The 21,724-nt window shown below is 40.7% G+C and overlaps 1 long non-coding RNA gene across 4 annotated transcripts; it reads right to left on the bottom strand.

Moving 5' to 3' along the window:
- Positions 1–5,373: 5,373 nt before the first annotated feature.
- On the bottom strand, positions 5,374–21,420 carry LOC114013401 (uncharacterized). 4 transcript variants are annotated; one of them, XR_003556333.2, is made up of 3 exons: positions 16,039–21,420; positions 15,842–15,906; positions 5,374–14,693 (listed from the first exon to the last, which is right to left on the bottom strand). It is a non-coding gene; the product is annotated as an uncharacterized LOC114013401 (long non-coding RNA). The 4 variants fall into 4 exon arrangements; XR_008749154.1 differs by having other exon boundaries at positions 16,229–21,420; XR_003556330.2 differs by having other exon boundaries at positions 5,374–15,561; positions 15,842–21,420.
- Positions 21,421–21,724: the final 304 nt, after the last annotated feature.

Genomic DNA, 21,724 nt, shown 5'->3' with positions numbered 1-21,724 from the left:
TGCTTTGGAAAGCTGATATATGCGCCCTGATGTGCCCTTCAGCTGAACGGTGATGGGGACTGAAGCCTGCTTTATTGCCTCGACTGGAGGTTTTTCCAGAAAGGAGGCAGGCACATAATGGAGACGCTAATCTACTGTACTTCTGATCTCCCCTGAATGACCCTTATTGCAATAAACAAAAAGCTGTGCCTATTAATCCTTGCCTGTGCCCACCCAAATAATGCCTAGCTTCAGCTGCAATTGCTTTGAAGGGTGTTAATTAGCATTCTGCAGAAAACTGAACTGGTGATCCTGCCAGTTACCCAATGAGAAAGTGGATTCGGATCATTAGACAGAACGCACCTGCAATAATAGATGGAAATGACGGTCATCTGCAATGCAAATTGAATTTTAGTTGTTAAAATCAGAGTACAAATTTTTAATTTCACATTCTCAAAACATTAGAATCTCTAAAAAAGATGGATCACACAAATGTCTTTGACTTCTTATTTTTATTTTATTTTAACTTGCTAAAAACTGAGAACACTTGGCCAACAAGCACAGGCTCTTGGTGAGGTAACAAACATGCACAAGGAACAGAAAAATTTAAGAGGAAAAAGAGAAGGCTCTACTGTATTTTTTCTTTTATCATATAGGTTTTTTTTCTTGCTCCTTTATTAAAATATTTCACAGTTAAAAATCTTTGAAGCACAGGGATTTTCTTAATTTGATTTTTGTTTAAACAAAGAAGAGCGATACATATGAAAAGCAGTGAGAAGGTTGAGGAAAGCTATAGCTGTCCACATCCCTGTAGCATTAGGATGCTGCTGCTGTCACTGTGCTCCCTGTCATACAGGATCACAGGCTGGGCAGGGACCTCCTGGGCTCCTTGGGCCACTCAATAACTGCATTATACAAGCTCCTTTCATAACTCACCATGCTCCAGCTGAAAGTAGGTCAGTGTTTCACCTATTTCGCCTGACTACAAGACTGTTCCAGACCCTGTACTTAAGCTTCTTCTGAAAGCTTCATTTATTCATGAATTGTTCAAGATCATTTGTTCATGGGCCAAGAGTATCCTTTAAGTAATTCTTTCCTTTCCCCTTAATCCCCATGACTGGCTCGCACAGATCAGTCATCTTTTCTCATTTTTCTGTGCTGGACAACCAAGGGTTCACCCTCCCTTCACAGGAGACACATTCTTTAATTTAGTTAATCCTTCCAGAGCTGCGCAGTGCAGTTCTGATGCTATCTCACCAGCACCCTTCCCCCTGGCAATCCTCCTCCTCCTCTCACTGAAATCCGGTGAAGCAAGTAAGGTTAAAAGCTTCCCAAGAAAGTTTATGAACAAGGATATCAACCGGTTCCTTACATTCTAGGGAATTTTAGAAATGTGAATGTCTATTGAAAATTATTTGTATAAGAATGAAATGGGCATGGTTCTAACCAGATTTGTATTTTACCAATTAACTACTTCTGTCCTAAGCAATTTAATACTTATTTTTGGTTTTACCCATCATCTAGCCAGGGCCAGGTTGGAAGGCAAGTTTTGCTGACTGATTCTGCAGTGCTCCAACGGCAGCGTTGTTTGGAATGGGTTCAGGGATTCATCGGAGTTAAGGTGGTGGCACAACAGTCAAAAATCCATTCTGCAACCAGGTCTCTTCTTCGCTTGTCAGCTTAACTTAGGAAAAAGAGGTAAAAGGCAAACAGATTCTAAGCAAACATTAATATCTTAGAATTAAGTAAAATGCGCCATTCATAAAAATAACCTAAGTTCAACTCAGAATATTTTTTTCACACAAAAAGCAAGGTGCATTGCTTCATTCTTTGGGTAAATTCTTAGGACATTATGTTGCTCTAAGAGCTCAGGTAAATTTCTAACTGAACCTTGATGATGAGTTGGTAAAAATAGTTTGTACTTAAAAAAGTGGAAGAAAAAGGCATTTCTGAAAGGAAATCCTGCATTTAAAAAATTTCATAGGGAAGTACTTGGATGTTTTCTAAGTAATTCCTGCCCTCTTTGGGATCAAAAGCATGTGTAAAAATTCCATTTGCTCACCTAAAATGAGGGCAGGGAAAAGTAACCAAACTTCAAGGCAATGGAATCCTGCACCTGACTTCAGGCACTTACCTCCTGTACCAAGATCTCTGCAGTTGCAGAAGTTTGCAAATGTGGTTATGAAGCACCTGAGGCTGTTTCTGCAGGCAGCTGGCACAGCTGGGGGCTACCGGAGGGCACGGGGAAAAACCTTCCCATTTTGATCAGAACTGGCTGCTCTGAGTTGGGATACAGCTGTTCTTCAAAGACTGCAATTGTCAATGAGCAAAACCTAATCTGTGCTGAGAGCTAGCACAGTTGCTCTCAAGATCTGGTTAATTCTGGGTCCTTCAATGAACTATAAAAATATTTGGAGGGGTCTGATTAAAACTAGCTAGAACATCTGGAAGATAATTTGTTCTGTGATTTCTTTTGGAAAAAAAATTACATATTGTCCCTAAGTTTAATAAGTTAAATAACAAGCACCCCTTCAAGTGCTGTAATAAATGCTTTGTTAGTACTCTTCTAATAGCTGTAGGACAAAAAACCCCATACCTTCTAAACAGAAACCAAGCAACCCAAAACCTAAATGTTTTATTTGGCTCTCTGATGCTCACGAACACAAGTTTTATGAATACCGATTGGTCAGTATGTAAGTCAGGTTTGACTGGTGTCTGAATGAACAAATGGATCATGAACACAATTTTACCTGTGTAGAAATAGAAAATACACACAGGCATGACTTGTAATTGCAGTTATTACTATACAAAAGAGGTTTTTTAACATATTTATTGGTCTTGGTTTACCTTCATGTTTGTTCTTGTGGAGCCATCCATCTCGGAGGAGGTTTAAAAATAGATCATTTTATATTTCTTGATCATTTGTAGCTTTTTTTTTTTTTTTCTAAAACCTCTTGCCCTTTGTTCCCCTTTCCCCTAAAGTTTTGCATCAAAGCCTCAAGAGCCACGGGCTTCCAGTCTGCTCTTTAGACCTCCACTGTTTTCCTAGACAGAGGCATTTCAACAGAGGAAACTTTTCATAAGTTTCCAAACCTCACATATCCAACCATGATATTGGAATACTTGCTAAAGATTCCTTTGTGACTTCCATTTGTGCTTGACTAAAGCAGAAAGTACAGACTTTCCATCATAAATGTTAATATTAAACAGACCATCGCAGACTGAAATGGAACAGAAGTGAAAGTCAAAAATCAAACATGGCTAAACTCATCTATGAACTTGCCCCTGGAAGAAATAGGGAGGTAAAAGGACACACACCAAAGCAAAGTAAGCCTTCTCTGGCCATTTTTAAAATGCAGGCTGTAATCACCCCTGGAACGAGGGGGAACTGATGAAGATCATCATTACCCCCAACATATGGTCTAGGTGATGCTTCTGTGGCTGTCAATACTTTTGTTCAAATATAGGTGTTGCGCCATAACTTAACAATAGAAGAGAGTGTGACTAGTTAACCTAGAAGAAAAAAGATCCTGTTCCACAGATCTTACTGCTGTGAAGGTTCATTATAAGTGGGTGAGTGTGCATGTTTTTGTTTTAGAATATTGTTCCCCAGTAAAACTATTCAATAGGTCAAAATTTACAATTGGTTTTGGTCAAGCAATGAAGAAAACAGCCAACTCAGAGTTACCCCACTAGTGCTATCCACTGCTAAAAGATTTCACCCCTGTAGGTCTTGTTGGTAATGTGGCTGTTAGAATTAATTCTAATTTACTGCAATTTTTTTCTTTGCTATAGAAAACACACTTAAACCATGCCTTTGACTTATATTTGTACGACTGATGACAAAGAGAGCAAACAATTGCTTCATGCTGACCCAAAGCTGTAAAAGTGTTATTTCAGCAGTAAGCAAGCAATGCAGCTAGAGAGAGCACACAAATTCATACCGCATTTATAGTAAAAGTTTCACTTTTAGTATATAAATAACCCCCCCAAACTACTGAGTCCATTGCTACGTATAACCTCATTGCTCTGTTTGCTGACAGGCACTAAAGACAGCACTTTCACACAGCTGGGCTAACGGGTAGCATTTGGGGGCTGGCAGCACTTTGAAGGTTTCATTCCTATCTAGTGATAAAGTCACGCTACGTGATATTCCTTCCCCCCTCGCCCCCACCTTGCTCACTGAGAAATCTAGCTGCCATCTGGGAGCGGAGGGGCACGGTACTCACAGATGCTGCACAGCTCAACCTCTAACTGAATGCATAATCAATCTTAATTGTTCTTTGTCTATTCACCCCAGAGGTCTCAAAGACTATTTAGGTCCCTTTCAGAAAATTGGGGTATTTACACTTTCTGCTTTGCTACAACTAAAAAAAATAAATAAATTAATACGGTATGTTTTCTTACTCTCTTATTAGAAATATTTTTTGGTCAACTTACCCTTAAGATGCTGTTTGGTAACTTGCGCTCATGTGAAATCTGTTTCAAAACCAAAGCCCTTAACAATCACATAATTTTATTTTCTGTGTATTATTTCTGTACTGCCCTGTTCCAATCCATAATAATTCTGACAGTACTACTAAGTGTCAGAAGAAGCTGGCCACAGTTTAACAGCTGTGAGCTTATTATGCACTCATTTCCTGAAGCAATGACCTAGAAACTACTTTTTTTTCCTGCATCATACCAAATAACTTCAGAAGTATGGTAAGGTACAGTGGCAAATCTAATTAATGTTTTTTGGGGAACATGTGGGTTTGAAAGATAAACCTGTGCAGGGGTTGGAAAGTGATGTGTGCAATCAGCTAGTTCCAAGGGCAACACAAGGTTATTTAGTCTATAGCAGATATTTCAGATATTTCAGAAAAACGTGAAGGTGACTGATTTCTATTACCAGCAGAGAGATCCACCCAGACTTCTTGAAATTCTGGGGGCTTCCGATTCCCTTGGAGAAAGTAATCGAAGCGGCATCCAACATACAAATCAACAACTGGCTATTATGTCTAGGCTTTTCAAGAAGAATTCAAATGAAGTAAAAGCTTCCAAAACTTAACCTAAGAGTTATTCAGAAGTAATCAAAGATATTAAGGAGCTGAAGAACACGTCAGCATCCTCTGAAGCATTACACGATATCTAACCACCCACCAAAGGGCGTTTTATCAGTGACTTCTGCTGAGGATCCCCCTCTGGCACTCGCTTTCTGTTTCTTCTCCTGATGTCAAGCTTCGCAAGCCTTTGTGGTAAGTCATTCTGGATTTCTTATTTTTCCACACTGTCAAATACCCCCGAATACTTATTTGTTCTCAGCCTTCACGCAGTAACTAATGGCTCCACTGTCTATTATGCAGAATCTCACGCTCTGAGACCAGGTTATTTCCCTTTTTCTTATGCAGGGCACCCATCTTTACGGCAAGAACATTTAAAATCTGTTCCTTTTCATCTTTAGATCACAAACTTTACCCCTCTCTTATCAAACTGGTGTTTGGGTTTTTGCTACCCTAATTCATTCCTGTCTCACTGACTTGAATGCTGCAGTTTACTGTGAATAACCACAGTAGAAATAATGAACAGACATCCCAGTCAGAGTTTGGGTCATCAGACTGTGAGATGACAAAAAGATGAGTCCGATGGACCTTGAGTCTGAGTTTGGCAAATGACATAAGGTAGTAAAAACTAGAGAGTAGGTGGAAGCAAAGAAGCGATTGGATTGTGTTGCTAATTTAGAAGCAGTAATTCCAGAATCAACATTTTTGATGTGCAAAGACAAATCTTGATCTTATAGTTAAATCTTATCCAGAGACTGATGAATTGGGAAAGGTCTATGGGAAATTCTATGGAAGAAGGTACTAAAGTGCTCCAAAGAAAGCTAGGCATACTAGCTTAGAAGCTGCAATCACCACCAGGGTTGAAATGAGAAATTATGACCCTAAACCACATAAAATAAAGAAACCTAGACACAGACCAAGATCGTTCTGTTTGGTCCTAAACAAACACAACCACACACACACCGAAAACAAACAACAAAAAACCCCCAAACCAACCAAGGGGTGGGTGAGGGGAAGGTGTTTCAAAGTAACTTGCTGCCACATGAGTACACCAACAGGTAAATTACTTTAAAGCCACAAGGTCATGCTTTGGAGAGCATAAAGGCAATAAAAGATGGAGAGAAAACTCTGCCAGTCTGTCCCACTGGTGTCTTAAGCTGTCAACAGGTACACTACAAATACACACAAATCATATGGATACCAGATTTTATATATTGCCTTTAGCTGTCTGAGGGAAAAATGAAATCACAATGAGGCTCCCCATCATGAATGAAGGGTATTGAAGCCGCCTGCATGTGTCCTGGCAGTGCCATATGACATCATAGGATAGCTCAAGATGGATTTCATGTTGATGTAAACCACTGTTTAATTTCAGGAGTATAGGTATCAAACAGCTCTAAGACTTGCTTCATGGATGTTAAAAGAAATGTTTACTTTTTAAAGCAATTACTTAACTTTCCCAATTATCCAGAAAAATGACCTCATTGTAGCATGTAAATGTGCATTGGAGAGTCTGTATGTAAGCTATAAAAAAAATATAGCTTTTAAAAATAGATATGCAACAGGATCGAGATACTTGAGCCCTAGACACATGCAGTATATATGCAGTGAGAGTAAAGGCAGCTTTTGTACTGCTGTTACCACCCAAGCCCCACTGAACATTTACAAAATTTAGAACATCTCCCTAAAGTGTTTATAATGGTATCTACTTTATTTGCAAGTAACCAGCCAGATGGGATGGCAAAGATCAAGCTTTCGCATTGTGTGAAAAACAAGTCCTTCCTTCCAACCTCCTTCTACAACCCTTAGGATAGTTCTTACTACCTACTTTGTGCTGGCACTTTGCTCTGCATTACCTTACCAGCATATAGATAAGGCTGTGGGATGGGACCTTATTAGATAAAAAAAATCCGAGCTACTGCATCTCTCAGCCTCTAAACTGATCATAAAGCAAAACACTGGGGCTTTCATTAATTCCATTTACCTCTAAAACATTTTAGGTGGCATCTAGTCATGCCTCCCTGCAGTTTTAGTAGGAAGACGGCAGCTATAATTTTCTCCAGCAAAAAGGTATTTTTGGTGTCTCATACATGGTTTGAAAGGTTTGACAGAGCTTCTGCATTTACCAACACAAGCACGACTTGGAAATGCCTTTCTTGGACAAGAGGCTTGTGATAGAAACCATTATAAAGGTAAGTAAACGCCTGCCTAAAATAAAAGGTGAGGTGCTGTAACGTCAGGAAGTTGGGAGACACTTCCTAAAAATTTTGTCCTTACTTGCCACCTTCCATTCATCTGTGTCCTTCCTTGTAAATCCCGCAGGTTTAATCTGTGCAAATTGGGAAAGAGCAGGCAAAGGCTGGAAGACAGCAGTGCCAGCTACAAATTGCTTCTCATGTTCTTCAGCAGCCTAAAAGCCACGTAGGCACAGGCATGTGCAACACACGTGTGAGAAAAATGCGTTATGTCTCAGCTTACTAAGTATCTGTAGGATTCAGATCAGTCCTGTGGGTATTCATTCTTCCAGGAGACATTGCATGTCTTTTCCCAAATAAAATAATACAGTGGAGACTGTGGGGATAAACTCACTGAAAGGCATGATGCAAACATGAGCTTTCCCTACTGTCACCTTCTAATGCCTCTCTGTAAAATATTAAAAGGAAAAATTATCATCAAAAGAGGTTTGCATCCAAGGTTTCGAGAGCGCTGGTTAATATGCACAGTTGTCCCAATAAATTGTTAAATGTGTTTGCAGTGAATTCGTAAATCACTCTGTGAGGCATTGAAATAACTGGCACTACTGTTTTGGCTCAGTTACCAGTTTTACATCAGGGACTTATTTTCCAGTTTTTTTCCTCTAAGTTGCTGTAATCATGTGCTGCAGTTGAATCTAAACTGAATGGCATGCACAATAAATACGCTCCCTCACTGAGATCATGCAAGCACTATAAAATGTAAAAGAAAACAGTGGAAGGCATTGAAGTGGTTCACACTGTGACCTTTTATAAACCAAGAAGAGAAAAACAGCAGAAAAGCAAAATTTGTCAGATTTATCTGCTCCTTTTGGCTTAATAACAGAGACTATGTTTGCTTGTCTTTTGAGGACATCTATGGTGCAGGAAAAAGCCTACCTGAGCATAAAAGAAATCCCAACTCAGAGCTTTCTTTCATCAACTCACAGATGCAACCCAACTGTGTATTTATTTATTTTTTTTTTTCCAGAATCCTACATCTGAAGTGATGACCCTTATGCAAAAGGAGTCACTGGAGTGAGCAGACACTGACTTGCAAAGCAAGCAACGTGTTTGGAGCAGAAAGACTCATTCTGTACCTCAACAACAACCCTGTCTGTCACAGCGTTGTTATGGCTTGATCTTATGCCATGTAAAACCCACAAATCTCCAGAAAGCAAAATAGCTATGAATGCCAGAAGGGACATTAGCATCTCTCAGTCTCTTCCAAATGTAAACAGCTACAAATCAGAAGCTGATCTTACAAAGTGCCCTTATCAGTGTTTAAAAACAATCAGGATCCTACAACCCCAGGTTATCTGCTTTTGGTTTTGGTTCTTATATTTACAACAAATGCCCTAAGTGAGACAGAGAAAAGCGAGCTGGGCTAACCCAGAGTACAGAAGACCTGGTTTCTGATCCCAAATCTGCCTCCCGGCTTCCTGCAGCAGAAGCTCCACAAGGAGCATCATGGAGCAACAGCTACTGCTGCCTCTGGTTAGCTGGTGATCTGGTCAAGTTAGGCTGTTTTACAGGGCAGGCGATCTTTTTGGTAAGCTCTGAAGTAAAGCTAATGCAAAGTGACAAGACTTTGATTACCGTACAGGTGATATATCAGCAAAAGGCCAGTTCTTCACATTTCTTGCCTTCACAATTGCGCTTCAGCTGAAGGAAACAAAAGAAGGCAGTAGTAAGTGTGATCATCTTAGCTTTTCTTAACAACATATAATTTTTGTTTTCCAAAACATCCTATATGACAACTCTGTGCTCATGATTTTTAAAATGCTAAACTATGTACATTAAGTGACTGGGAATGTATAAATCAAAGTTTATATAATCTAATACACACACACAGAGTCTCGAAGAATGTGACTTTGGTACTTTTCAATGCATATTAAGAAACATTACAGTCATTCTCTGCTTTGCAATGGAAATATACTCTTTTTAATGGTGCTTTACTTTTGAAAAACAGGAGCTAAAAATCTTAAGGTCTTCTGATTGTAACTGGATTTCTCACTTTCAGACTCTAGACTATTCCTGATTTTATTTTCCAAAAGAAAACTAAACTGCTAAAACTAAACAGCTGGAGACCTATTTTCTCTCAGTTGGTCATATAGATACATACCTGTTTCTCAAATCCTCAATTCTGGTACTTGTTTAGTTGGGTTTTTTCCCTTCTTCCTTAAGGATGCTACCTCTGTAAAATGAATTCAGATTCATAGAAAAAAATTAGTTTGGAAGGGACCTCAGGAGGTCACCTGCTCCAGCCGCCTCAGAGCAGTGCCAGGTTCAAGGTGAGATCAGGGCCAGCTGCAGTTCAAAAACCTCCAAGGAGGGACTTTCCATGGTGCTTACCCACTCTTATGATGAAGGATACATTCCTCACATCCGAACAAAATTTCTCTCATTAGAACTTCTGATCATGACCTCTTGTCCCTTTGTCATTGTGTCTGTCAGAAAGCCTGATCCCACTGCCTCCAAAAGCTTCCTTTGGAGAGTGGAAGATGACAACTGGATCCTCTCACCCACCCATAGCCTTCTCCAGACCCAGCAAACCCCACTGCCTCAGCAACCCCAAGCACCTCTCATGCTCTTGCTTCCTAACCACACTCGTGCCTCTCCTCTGGCCTCACTCCAGTTTATCACTGTCTTTACTGGGGGCTCAATGCTACAGAGAGTTTTTCAGAAAGAGCTACTGGAATTCACCTACAAAATCACCTGGAATAGCTCAGCTCCTCAGCGAAAACAAAAGAACTACCTTTTCCAGCAGCAGATTATTCCATCCATCCAAGAGCTACTGTAACTGCTGGTAAGTGGCAGGTGCAATCTTCAGCCACAGCTGGGTGAGGGTGTTTCTCTCCTAAAGGATTTCAGATCCAGACAGAACGGTTTATGTTTTGGTGATGCTCTGTGCTGAAATCCACTTTTTTTTGCTGTAGAGAAGGGAAGAAAATAAGGAAAAGCGGAGTTGCCCAGTTTCTTAGTTGCTCAGTGTCATTCCTATAAACCCTCATAAAGGCACAAATTTTCCAGTTGACTGGGAAAGAACAATTGGGTTTTTCACTACAACAGACTTTGGGCTTTGCTGCTACATCCAGAAAAAAGCAAGTGCAGGAACAGTATGGACATAGATAAAGTGTTCAAGAGGAATGCTAATCCAGCCTAAGCTAATCCACTATTTGGAAATGATTCTCAGTCACCCAGGGGATGGAGACATCACTTTTATCTATGACCTCAAGGCTGATTTTCATGGACCTCTCTCCTATATTTTGCGTTAGAATCATTCCTATTACGACCGAAAGAAATTTACCTGCTGCCCATGGAGAACTCCAGAAACAGTGAGAACATCCACACGCCAAAGTTACAGCTGCCTGGACAGCCTGGGTAGCTGTCACAGGGCTGGAGGCGAAACTGCCCGGACAAGGCAGCTAACTACAGCCCAGCTAGGAATATATCATAGCCCTCCGCTGTTCGTGCCAGGAACCACCACAGATCCATTGGGATGCAATAACAACAAATAACAAAAAAATTTCATCTTCAAGGAGAGACCCAAAAGAGAAAAGCAAGGGTACGTTATTTGCTTATGCCTTGGTTCCATAATTTGCCCCCCGCCCCGTAGGGACCAAACGAGTGGCATTGCAACTCTTGCCCTAAGGACTGAAGTAGCTAAACAGATCATTTGCACTGAAGTAATTTAGAAAATGGTTATAAATAACCCACACGTTGATCTTTGGCTTCCTGCAGCCTGCGCCAGTATGAGAAATGACTCCAGGAATAATTCCAGAAAAAAGCCCTGTCCACTTGCTGACTTCCATTCTGCCTTTTGTTTTCACATCCACTTTCAGATAAAACTGCTCCTGCTGGAATACCCTAGCATACTGCAGCGCTATGAAAAATCATATTGCTAATCTATTTCTCCTGCCTTGGGAGAGGAAAACAACCTTGATATTCTCTTCTCAGAGCGCCTTTGCATCCACTTCGGCAATGGGTTTGGATGGAATCTGGAAGAACATTTCTATCCTGCAGAACAACATTGTGGGGACCCTTATCATTTCAGGTGTTTTGTGAGTCCCACAACACTCATTCCAGCCCTATTTGCTGTAGATTTCTTCCATAAATCCGCACTGTAACTTGCTCCAAGCCAGCACTACGTTTCCTAGCACACTCTGCCCCAGTAAACAACACTTTTTGGGTATCTCCACTGGTGAATCTACCGATCGAATGAAACGAACTGCCTAGTCAATAAGAAAAAGTCCAATGACAACATAGGAAGTCAGGAAACACTGGACAGATCCAGCAGAAATTACTGGGGGGAAAATCAAATGCCTCTACGGAAAGTGTTGTAATTTAGTTTTATTCCAGGTCTAAAAGTGGAAAAACTTAAAGCTTCATACTACTTTACAGCGGCGCCGTTCAGGGTCTGCCAATGTTTCCATTATGAACTGCAATTTTCAGGGGTTTATAACTCAGCCATAAAAATTTGCTTGGGATGAAACTAGAAATAAAAGCTCTCCACCCAAAAACTAACTCTCACCCCCCCCCCTTTTTTTTAATAGAGGGGAGTTAAATGTTAAATTGAATTTGCTTATTCTTAAGCTAGATCATTAAAAAAAAAAGGAAAAGATCATTTTATGTCACTTTTTTTACTATTACAAAATATGGACGAACAGGAGAATCTGGGGTTATAGCAGATGACAAAGCAAATACATGTCAATACCATTATGCTGCAAGAGGGCACTGGTCTTTTTGGCTTGTGTTAAAAATGTGAACATTATTCCTAAGAGACAGGCAGTAGTTATTCTGTGCAACTTTGCAATGGAAAGGTCTCATCCACAATACTCTAGCCAATTCGAGCATCACGCATTAGAAAGGAGTAAACCACAGCAGAACAATAAAACTTACACAGACCTACAAAACATGACATAAGGAAAGATTGAAGAACTTCAGATTTCATCTAGAAGAATATCATGGGTAAGTGGCAACTGTTTCCCAATATGAGAAAAAAAATAATAAATTGTAAGGAGGATGGTGATCAGATGCTTTCCAGGTTCACTTCATAAAGAGTAAGAAAAAACTAAAGTTTATCTGCAAGAATGAAGTTTTAAGTTACATGCCTGTAAATTCACATGGCAGTGAAGTCATGCAGTGGAATCACCCTCGTCTTGACCTGGTCATATTACTTAGCAAATATTTCTCTTGAGGCTGGATAATCATTTTGAAGTTGGTGGTGAAACATAGCACTCAAATACACTTTATTGAAATATAGCATTCAGATATATACCCTGAAGTTGTATGACCAGCTTAAAAAACCCCCACATCATCTTTTTTACTAAAGATCATTTGACGGTAGGTTTTTTTTTTTTCCTTTGCTTTGTATTTCCAGAGGTTTTAGAGCATGTTTCCAGTTTCGCTGCAATTCAGACTAAAACCAAAACGCTAATAAGCAAAAATTCTCACATAATCATGAATCTATATGAGCTAAGGGCTGATGAAATACGTAAAATTATGGAATTTGCAACAAAACAACAAGAGGTTTTAGCTCTGCATTTTTGCTATTATGCAGTTGGTTTACTTTCCACATTTTAATTGGGACAGAGAAACTAAACTGAGTAGTTTCTCTTGCTTACAGTATAACTTTTGTTTCACTTTGCTAAACTAATATAATTTCAAGTGTCTTTTAACTAGCAATCTTCTATCATTTACCTAAGGAGTTTGCCCTATAAAACCAAGGCACCGGAGCTATCTACACCAGTTTGAACAGAATTTGGGAATCAATTTTTTTCAGTCTTTTGGGAAAAAATTAGGAGTATCTTCAGAGTTTATTAGCCAGAAATATTTGCTGGCTTCTAATCCCTTCTGTGGTAGCTTATCACAAAGGCTGGGAGTTTACAGTAATTTCAATACAGTGTAAAAAAGTTGATTTATAATTTAAGATATTCAGCTTTGCAAAGCTTCTGACTGTGTTCTGCATTTGGCTAAAGGATCAGCGGACAAAGCATTTTATTTTATGCACATCACATAAATTGTAAATATTGCTGAATCTGTCCCAAAGAGAAGCTTATCTCCAAGCAGTGGCTGGGGAACAGATCATAACCTTCTGCTGCTCTGGAAGGCTTCTGACATTTTCTACTCCCCCTTTGGCCCCTGTAAGTTTTACATATTCTCTGAACTGAGGTTATGGCCCCCAGGGTCTTTCCCCTGAAGGTTATTCACCACTACTGCTGTCCTCCCTCACCCTCTCTCAGCCACGTCTCATTGGATTGCATCATGCTTGTACCTCTCTTATCTGCTTCCCAGGTATTGACTGTCAACTTCAAACGTTATCCTGCCTCACCATATTATACATTGGTTTTGATCCATAAAAAAAAAGAAAAAAGAGAAACGATAAAAACTCTCACAAACAAAACAGTAGTGCATGTCATTTTTCTTCCTAGAAGGTCAAATCCTCTGGGACCGCGTTTCTCATCCACACATACTGCCATGACAGCACCTCACTCCACACACCTCAGGCTGCAATACCAGACCCAAAGGCACTTGAGACCCAGATGTTTTGTCTCTGCATCGGCCTTGTGCAAGCCCAGCTTACTGCTGACTGAGCGGGCGAGACTGTCAGCTGCCCACAGCCAGCCACCCCAGCAGCACGCTGGCAGGCTCATGGTACTCTGCTGCTGCCTGGACACACCATGCCCTTCTCATCCGTCCATCACCCGACATGCCCCTGCAGGCAGAAGAAATTCTCAAGCACTTGGCTCCTGCCCCTGCTACAGTTCTGCTCTGAGTCCAAACCATGCTCGCTCCCACCAGGCAGACACGGAGAGCACCGGGCTCCGGTATGAAAACACCTTTGGAAGAGACTAGATATCGCTCCCCACCTAGCCCAAACAGAACACAGGGTGAGCACCTCAAAAATATTTCACAGCAAAGGTGACCAAATCAGCTTCAGTGATCTGTGACAGTAGGGACTACAGGGACAGTTGGGTTTCACCTTCAAACAGTTCAGAAGATGTCACTAGAGATGGCCTGAGGCACCGCCACAGTTTTCTTGCAGAAACGCAGGCCCAAGTATCAGGTCACGGACAGACTTGGTGCACTCACCTGGTAATAAAAGCACCCAAAGTCTGTGTGTCAGCAAACGTGTGATGCCGGAGCTCGGATTTACACAGCAAAGTCACAGAACCGCGCGGATCCCCCCGTTCTCGGTCCTGCTCGGGGTGGTGCCCCGCAGCACACGCCGCCACCGCACACGCTGCTCCATCCCGTGTGGCAGGAGGACAACATGTAAGGCTCGATGCCCCTGGACTGCTTCCTCTCCTCGCTACCCACCTCCCGCCAAGATTTTAACGACATCGACAGCAGATCCTATTAGCTGCGCAGAACTCTTGATTTTTCAGGCTGGCACTTGAAAATGTCTTAGCTGAAGGTGAGATGTGGTCGAGGGAACCTCAAGAGAAATAACAAAATGAAGCAATACTATTATAAGCAGTCCTTGAGTGGGTTACAAGTCAAGCTGCTGATGACTGAGTGAGTTTAATCACCTTTAGAGCCCTGTAACCTCCCTGAAATAGCCCAAAATGTTATGAAATGGAATTTGTATGCAGGACGCAAGGAAAACAGACCTTTAAATTTACCAGACTTACAACTATGATTATGACAATAATGGTGGGTCAGAATGTTCCCATTACATCAGTGGATCTATAATTAGCCCCTAACTTTGTTTTTGAGGGAATAAAAACATCTTTCAGCTTGCCACTTGTTGCTGCATTAATTGCAACCCAAGTGCCCCCCCTCTAGCTGTCAGCATTACGCCACCGTTTCACCTACGTTTTCTTGAGGCTTAAAAAACCCCAAAATAAAATAAAAATCATTGCAGTACTGAATTGCCCCTTCGACATCCTCTTCTACTTGATGTACTCTCCAGGAGCAGCAGCTCCTCAGCTGGCACAGGGTCAAACCCCCAGTAACTCCACTCGTGTCAGGGCCTTGGCTGATGTATATTGGCACGGTTCGACGGGTCCCAAAGGAGCTACACCAATTTACAGAAGGAACTGGCACAGACAACTCCGCTCTACTCCGTATAGCATTAACAGGTCCTCCTAATTATTTATTGAAAGAATGTTTTATTTTCCTGCTGCTCTCTAAAGCCAAGTCCCTCCAAGGTGGTCTCCATCCAGCGCCTGGAGCTGCATGTGAAGCTGTTTCTGGACGCCTGCAAGTCCTGCGTGCCACCGTCAGGTAACCTTACCAGGTCTGGCCAGCCAGCCACCAGCTGAACGCATGCAGAGCTCTGAATATGACGTTTGGGCACAAATCTGGGAACACAATTTGCGCCATTTAATTGTCTCAGTAAGCCAAAACACAATTTTGACTACAAGAGACATCAGCGCACGCAGATGTTATACATGTAAATCATTATGCACTCACTTGTGGTTATAGCCCTGGAGGGAATTTGAGAAAATAAAATGAGGCCCATCCTTCTTAGCACCACTTCAGCATTTGATTAAGTACAAAGGAAAGGTTTTAAAGAAATTGCCAGTGAGTTACATTTAAATGACGTGAGGTAATTACAGTACAATAATTTTTAAAGCCCACCTTAATGCACTGATTGCTGTGGAGGAACACTGACTTCAGACTTTCTGACACTTGTGTATGCTTCACTGCAAGAAGGGAATGACCCTGATTTCAAATACTAGTACAGACAGCAATCAATGTAAGCATGCACAGAAGTGTTTGGTAGACCAGGATCCACGCTACTACTTCTGCTGCATCCTATCATGTTAGCACATTACAGTTCTGTGGTTAAAAACGAGACAGCTGCAGTAGCTTTCTGAATACTGCCTCCTGTCATAGAACACAGACTGTCACAACTAAGGAAAAAAAAAAAAGGCAGTGTTTTCTGAAAAAATATTTTTTCCATAAATATATATTCCTATAGTAATAATTTTAATACTGTAAAAAGGTAAGGACAAAAAGATTTACCTGTATTTCCCTGTCTTCCATTTATCTCCCCTTTTACTGATTTCCCCTGGTAAAAAGGGAAGAAGTAGAAGAGAAATGGAGACAAAAATCCTCAAAGAAACGAAGAACCTTTATGGCATTTGATGATAAAACAAAACTCTTTTCCAGGCTGAAAGGAAGGAGGGGGCTAGGGGGGTGGGTGGAGAAGAAAAGCTTTAGTCAAGCAAAATTTTTTTGAAAAATAACTAACAAAACAGAAATTCTTGCACTGTATTCCCCTCCCTCACCAATACTATTTGTTGCATTTCAAAACCTCATACAATAAGGGCAGCCAGCCTGCAAATCTGGAAGGGAATTCAGCACATGTTATTGGTGGATGATTTCAACATAGCCACAAGGGGAATGCATTTAAAGATCCATATGTTTAGTTGGCACCAAATCAAGTTCCATTAAATAACACTGTATTCAGCTACACAACAAATTTACTTACCATACATTTCACATGAGAACTAATTTGTTTGATAGGAATATTGCTGATGTTTATATTGGTTTACTGTAATGAAAACAGTATTTTCCAAACTATGAACAAATGCATACCAGTAGTTTTACAGTGGCTTATCCAAAGTACTGGTAGTGCTTCAAGAAGGGAATTTATACAATATGTATGTTTCTCAGCGCTGCTCGCGCCAAACATAGTAGGGAGGTTCCGCTATGAAGACGGAACTTGCCTGTAACACCGGGAGAGCAGACTGAAGCCTCTGCATGGGCCATGGGGAGAGCTGCTGAGGCCGGCTGGGCTACAGGTAATTCCAGGCTTAGCAGCTTGGTGTGTCCAAATATACCTTCAGGAAAACCGGGCATGTATGTCCAGGGCTGTTGGAGTGGAGCATGGCACGAGGCTCTCCTTTCTCATGACACTCTACAGAAATTATGAAGGCAATCAGTTACCCGCTGTTTTAGCTGAATGTCAAACCCCTAATTTTTAATATGAAACCAAGGGCCTTTATATAAAATGTGAAATTCACATACCATTGCCTATCTGGTCAACAAGGCTGCCAAATATTTTCACATACAGAAAAACACTGGTGACTGAGTTGTGCTATAAAAACAATAGAACATCTTGAGGATTTCACTTAGTAATTCCATGCGGTCTGGCATTAATCAATTGGACATCTTAAGAAAAAAATATATTTCCTTAGTGGGGAAAAAACCACTTCTTCCAAGAAAGTCACCTCCAGTGTTTCACATGTTTATATTTTTGCTTAGAGAAGCATCGGGGTTTTTTTTAAAAAAATACACATCTGAGAAGGAGCCAAGGATGATTTAATGATGCACTTACTGAAACCTCTGCAAATCATCTTTTCTGTCAGCTTTCGATATACAAAATCTGCCTTGGCACTTGCAATCTTAATATCCATTCCTTTCTTTTCACCAGGACAGTTCAGACTTCTGGTTATGAGTCACGCTAAATTATAGATACAAACGGAAGCATGGGCCACGTTCTTCCCCAAAAATATGTCAACATATTAAAAATACTGGCAGTACCATCCTTCATTTTTGATCCAGTTCATTACCCAGGAAATTATTTTAAATTAGCACATGCACTTCACATCACCTTTGTACATGCTGCAGGTGTCCACAGTACAAAAACCTCTTCCTGTAATGAAAACTCTGCATGGTTCTAAGTGTAAATCTGATGTGATGTGTCATGGGATCAAACAGGCTGATTACTCGACAGGAGAGGGAACCTGCTTCTAAAACAAGCTTCCTCTCCCTTCCCAAAAAAGCCGGGAAGGCAAGGTGGCAGTCCGACAGGCACCTCCAAGTCCTCACTGGAAAATACTCTGACATATATCAAAGAAAGGGTTCATCCCACTTCCAAACCCTGAGCTCCTCATTAGGCATTTATTTGTCAGATTGAGACTGCAACTTGTTCAGTGGAAACAGTGAAAAACATTCATTTGTCTGTACGGTACAGGATCAAGGCTTAAGTCAAGATGTGTCTATGGATAAACCTGATCTAAATTATTGCATATTTGGAAAAAAATTCCTGTTGATGGCAATGCAATTGGTCTTGTCCAAAAAGTCATCCATCACCCATTGGATGCAGTGCAAAGAGACTGAAGGGAAGCTCCATTTTCTTTTTAAGTATAAAAGAAGTTTGCTGCCAGAATGATGTATCACATTAACCTGCTAATTATCCAAACTTACATTTCATAAACAAGTAAACCCAAAAGAGAGACCTTCCTCAGACATAAGCTACCTTAACTGGGCTAGAGATTAGCAGTTAAAAATCACAGCCATGGAAGGGAACGATGGTTGAGCATTCAACCATTCTTATTACTCTGGAAGTATTAAATCACTGCCTTTGCATTTTTGGCATACTCCTGTGTAAGGTTCATAATTATTTTGGCTGCCCCCCACAAAACCTTGGCTGCACTAAAAACTTCACCCCAAACCCTCCAAACTCAAACAAAACTGGTCAAAACTAGAAAAAAGAAAGGCAGAAAAAGGGTCAAACCCAGAAAAAAATAGTGAAACCTGGACAAACACCCAGAAAAAAAACAAACAGGAAAAAACTGGGAACAAACCCTGGGAAAAAATCCTGGGAGAAAAAAAAAAAAAGAAAAAAAGAAAAGGAAAAAAAAAAAGGAAAACCCCAAGAAGCAGAGCCCTGAGTTTGCTCCTCCTAAAACTACACGGCATCTATCTCGTTAACATCTTATTACGATACGTAAACACCCCTAAAGGTGTCAAGAGTGAAAGATTAGGGATGAATGAAAAAACAGTTGCATTCTTTTCCACTCTCTTCATCTAAATGTAGATACAACTGATAAGACATACCAGCTCAGGGCTCTGGATGCCCCTGCACCTGCTACTGTGACTGTCCCAACAACATGTAACCCAGCAGTGAAAAGGGAACTCTTTGTGATCCTTATAGATTCTACAAAGTACTTCAAATGCCGCCTGGCAATCAACAGGCCGGTCCCGGAGCTGTAGTGCCACTAAGCGCTGTCAAGATGCCCTTTCAGCAAACGAACCCCTGCCCTGTGCTCTGGTATCAACTTAAAAATGATTTTTTTTTTTAAGCGTAGTGAAAAGGGGCCAAGTTGAAACAGGCCAGCCAGTCAAAAACCTATCTGGATTACTTCTTGCTGTCAAGCAGCTGGGCTAATTTTGACTATTAAAGTTTTCATTTGACTAGAGATCTAACAGCAGGCCCACTGTCTTCAAGGACTAATATTGCCTCTGGCTGCTTCTCAATACCAACCAACAGTCCAACTTTTTCTGGGCTAAAACTCAATCTGTTTGTCCAACCCGAGCTAGGCACCATCTGGGACACAGAGCCACACCATCCTCAGCAAACAGGCCAGGCCAGTCACACCGTCCTCGCTGTAGCTACCTGCAGACTGAGGGAAAACTCTACAGAGAAGTTCTCTAACATCCCAAAAGTGACCTCAAAACTCGGGGATTTGGGACCCCTTTACAGCACACACCTAACAGATCTCCAATCTTACGTCACAATGCATCTCTGGGTTAGTTGGGATTTCACTCACAAGCCAAGGAAGATGGAAGAAGACGGATGCAAGTGTGGGACTTCACCGTTTTCCAAGAGTGTCATGAAATGCAGACCTTACAAACGTCATGAAATGTGGACCTTTGTAAATGCTTCTCACCCTGCATCAAGGGAACGAAACCAAAGTCTGTATCCACTGCATCTGCAATTATTGACACCGCAAAAACAATCTAAAAAACTGGGTTTGGCGTGGTAATAGTTTCTATTCCTTCCATGATATCATTTCAACCATTTTGCACTATGCTCTGACCTTGTTACAAGCCACCTTGCTAGGAGCCCACCACTTTCCCATCTGCATGCGCTTGTCACCAAAATGAATTACCACTTTGCATTAGTGGCTTGAATAGTCTCCTGATAGAAACTGCAGGAAGAGCAGAAAATGGTGCAAAACTCAAAATGATGTATAATCGCCAAAATGCTACAACTTCAGTTGTCAAGGGTTCTAATTAGAGTTGGGACAAGGCAATGTTAGCTCAGCTGCCTCTGAACACACCTGTTTCAATTTAATTTGCAGTAATTAGGTAGCTTAGGGCACCAGGAAAGAAAAAATGCTGTTCACTTACTGTTTCAAATAGCCGAGTTTTCATGTGCCATTTAAAATCCTGTTTTTCAGAACAGACTGCTGACTTGCTAATGCTAGCAAAATGAAATAAAGCAAAATATTTTTAGCAGCAGGAAGTTGTTACTTGCTACTGCCAATTACATGCCTTGTACTTGAACAGTGACATTTTTTCCCCTTTGCTTATTCTTCAAGATAGGTAAAAGCTGGCTTCGGTCTCAGTGCATGAGGATTTGAACAAAACTCTTCGTCCCCCGGACTTGGCGGACTCTTCTGGAGTCATAGCCAATACTGGCAGCAGTCTGCTGTGACAGAGCAAACAACAGTGTCCTAGATCCACTCTTCAAAAAAGGGGAAAGGAGAAGATTAAGCAAGAGACCTGGATCTATTGGCTTTGGCAAAAGGCTGAATACCTTGTCATGCTCAGAAAATTACTGAATTTGGGGAGAAGAAAATGGGGCAGAGGGGGGAAAATAATAATAATAATAATGATAATAAAAAGCATTAAAATTACTTAAGAATATTTATACTCTGAGTTAATTTATCAAACTGACACAGAGATGAATCATCCACCATAAAAGTAATGGGATACAAGTTTTCTTTATATCACAATCATTATTTACAACTCTTAAATATTCAGAGGAGTCAAGTATCCTCATCTTTCAATTTAAAATGCGATCTTGCAAGCCAAAGTAAAACTGTTGGCAAAAATAAGTTTCTAAAGGAACAGTGCCCAAAGAATGATATCTTCAAAACCAGAATAGATTTTAACAATCATGATGGCACTGTTTTGTTTTTCATTTAAACCTACACTATAAACCACACAGGGCTCAAGCAACTCACATAAAGCTACATCTCCGAGTAACAAAACAATGAAAGCAGGTAATAACAAGGGCCTGTGGTATAGCTAGACGCAGCTACTTACGACTTTTGAAACTACAACACAAACCTCAGTTGTTGGGGTTTTTTTGTTGGTTTTTTTGAGGCACCATACAATTCTGCTTTGATGTAGGTTAATTCCCACATGCTGAGAATCCAACTGAAGGCAATACGACTCCTCAAGTAAAAGTCCATCACTTTAATGCCATTAGAAAGCCAACCATACCACTGTATACTTTTCCATCTTAGAACACACACACAGACACACAAAAAATCTGGGAAATCCACAGCAATGCTTCCTGAATACTGTTTTGATTATTTAGGAATGGTTTTACTATTAGCAGTCATTATTTTCCATAGACTAATGTGGATGTGTACTTAAAAACTGGACAAGAAAACAGAAAAAGAAACCCGTATGATAAAATGAGTGTGAATAGTCAGCACCATCATTTTACCACTTCAGTGAACTTCATGAAATAAAATAGTATCTACCTGAAGCTTT

The sequence above is a fragment of the Falco peregrinus genome, chromosome 11 (genome assembly GCF_023634155.1).
Source record: "Falco peregrinus isolate bFalPer1 chromosome 11, bFalPer1.pri, whole genome shotgun sequence".
NCBI classification, from domain to species: domain Eukaryota; kingdom Metazoa; phylum Chordata; class Aves; order Falconiformes; family Falconidae; genus Falco; species Falco peregrinus.
This window is presented reverse-complemented; position numbering and strand designations above follow the sequence as displayed.